The sequence below is a fragment of the Lutra lutra genome, chromosome 1, assembly GCF_902655055.1.
Source record: "Lutra lutra chromosome 1, mLutLut1.2, whole genome shotgun sequence".
NCBI lineage: Eukaryota > Metazoa > Chordata > Mammalia > Carnivora > Mustelidae > Lutra > Lutra lutra.
Genome location: NC_062278.1, coordinates 77,219,271 through 77,221,898, shown reverse-complemented (window position 1 = coordinate 77,221,898; position 2,628 = coordinate 77,219,271). Strand labels below are relative to the sequence as shown.

General features: G+C 40.3%; 1 pseudogene; it reads left to right on the top strand.

The window, feature by feature from the left end:
* Positions 1 to 744: 744 nt before the first annotated feature.
* LOC125098189 (protein SET-like) lies at positions 745 to 1,564 on the top strand (annotated as a pseudogene).
* Positions 1,565 to 2,628: the final 1,064 nt, after the last annotated feature.

The following is a 2,628-nucleotide window of genomic DNA, read 5'->3' as shown; positions in this document are numbered from 1 at the left end:
AACAAGAGACATTATTTTTCCTCCTGGGTAGATGTAAATTTCTTCAGCATGAACTGAATTTTCAAAATATGGTGCCCACATGTTCAGAGTATGTACTTCCTCACTGAACTAGACCAGCTGCTGCACTGAGTTAGCCTTAGTGAAAGTTGTTTTTCTCCTTTCAGAAATTTGGGAGGTCCTTTCCTTTTTATTGTATATTTATATTCTGCCTGTCACTTGATGATCTGGGGCCAAGTAGCCAATACTGGAATAATGTTTGACTGGAGACAAATGGGGAGATTTAACAACCAGGACAAAACCTCTTGCAAGGGTTTGGAGACTGATTGATATGGTCCCTCAGAGCCTTCCTGGACATGGAGAGTAGTTGGGGAGGTCATTAACCTGGTAGTTGGCCCTCTCAGCATCTGCCTTTCTTCTAGACAGAATAGTTGGGTGATCTGACTACATGGTAATTCAAAGACTTAAAAGTGTATTCAAGTTGACAAACTATGCATTAAAATGTTAGCCATGCTTATTTCTGGGTTTCAGCATCTGGGATATTATATTTCCTTGTTAAAAAATATATATATCTGGGGTGCCTGACTGGCTGAGTCGGAAGAGCATGCAACTCTTGATCATGAGTTCAAGCCCCATGTTAGGCATAGAGATAACTTAAAAAAAATAAAATTAAAAAAAAATTAAAAACACATATCTGGAGTAATTAAAGCCTCTTCCAGCCCTTGTTTCACTGACTTTCCTAGCAGCATGGCCCCCAAATGCCAGTCTTCACTCCCCCTCAACAGAAGAAACTGAGACTGCCTCCTGACCCCAAGTTGGAGGCAACAACCACTCAGCACTTCCTGAAGGGAGAAAAAGAACAGCAAGAAGTGATTGAACATGTTGATGGAGTACAAAATGAAACGGCAAGCTAGTGAGATTTTGAAAGTAGAGCCAAAGTATAACAAACTCCGCCAAACAATTTTTTCAGAAGAGGTCATACTTGATTGCCAAAATCCAAAATTCTGGGGTAACAACATTTGTCAACCATCCACAAGTGTCTGCTGCTTAGAGAGGAGGAGGAGGAGGTGCTGCCTTATTTGACAAGAGTTGAAATGACAGAATGTGAAGATATTAAATCAGGTTACAGAAGAGATTTTTATTTTGATGAAAACCCTTGCTTTGAAAATAAAATTCTGCCCAAAGAACTTCATCTGAATGAGAGTAGTGATCCATTTTCAAAGTCCACTGAAATCAAACGGAAATCTGGAAAGTGGTCAAGGAAATGTTCAAGGCAAACACAGAGTCAAGCCAGCAGGAAGAGGCAGCATGAGGAACCAGAGAGCTTCTTCACTGGTTCCCTGACCAGAACTCTGACGCAGGTGCACACCAATTAAGAGAGGTCATCAGAGATGATATCTGGTCAAACCCATTAGAGTAGCACGTGGCTCCTGATATGGATGATGAAGGGGAAGGAGAAGAAGATGATGACAAAGAGGAAGGACTGGAGCATATTGATGAAGAAGGAGATGAAGATGAAGGTAAAGATGAAGGTGATGATGAGGGGAAGGAAGGAGAAGCTGACTAATGGAACACTAAAGGTTCTAAGCTTTCTTTTTTAATTTTCTTCAGACCCTCAGAGCAAGTTGCAGTCTTTTTTTTTTTTTTTTCTTTTTCCTCTTGTGCTCATTTGCCCTGTTTTTTGAAGTCCCTTTTCTTTCCCTTTATACTATGGTTCTCAACTTATTTGGGAAGGGCAGGGGAATACCTTGAGCAAAAAACAGTGGGAAAGAATCTCTACACATTTCTGTTCTAAATTCACATTTATCCCCTCCTGTCTCAACAAAACTTGATGGGATCAACACCACTGTGTCTGTGGGAAAAAGAAAAACCATCTGCTCTCTTAGCCCTGCTAGAAGCTGGAGTGTGGTAGGCCCCGGTGTAGTATAGTATGTAGTAGTGCATAGACATCCAGATTTTCCCTCCTTTCTCTGTATATTGGGCTAAGACATTACACTGTATTTCTATGTGGATATGGACAGTCAACATTCACCATTTATCAACATATATTACGGACAGCTAGGATTTACCATTTACCAACATGTATTTGACTACTTTCTCTTGTTTAAAAAAAAAAAGCTTAAAGAAATGGGATTATAGAAGGTCAGCAAAGGTTGGGTTTGAGATGTACAGCTTCTCCTTTGGCATGCTTAATTGTGATATTTAGTGGAGATCCCTGCAGTTTAAGATGACACTTTTAAAATAAAATTCTCTTCTAATGATGACCTGAGACCTGGCACTAGATGGGAAAATCAGCAGAACCTATAGAATCTTATTTGAAATTGACATTCTCTATTGTAACTTTGTTTAGTTTATCTGTAAATTTTCTTCTTATTTCACTGGAAAAGAACGATGATGCTCAGTTTTAAACACTTAAAGTGTAGAAGTTGCTTTGTTTAAAAAAAACTAAATGTATACACACACACACACACACACACAAAACATTTTTAGGGACTCCTGGGTGGCTCAATTGGTTAAGCTGCTGCCTTCGGCTCAGGTCATGATCCCAGGGTCCTGGGATCAAGTCCCGCATTGGGTTCCTTGCTCAGTGGGGAGGCTGCTTCTCTCTCTGCTTCTGCCTGCCACTCTGCC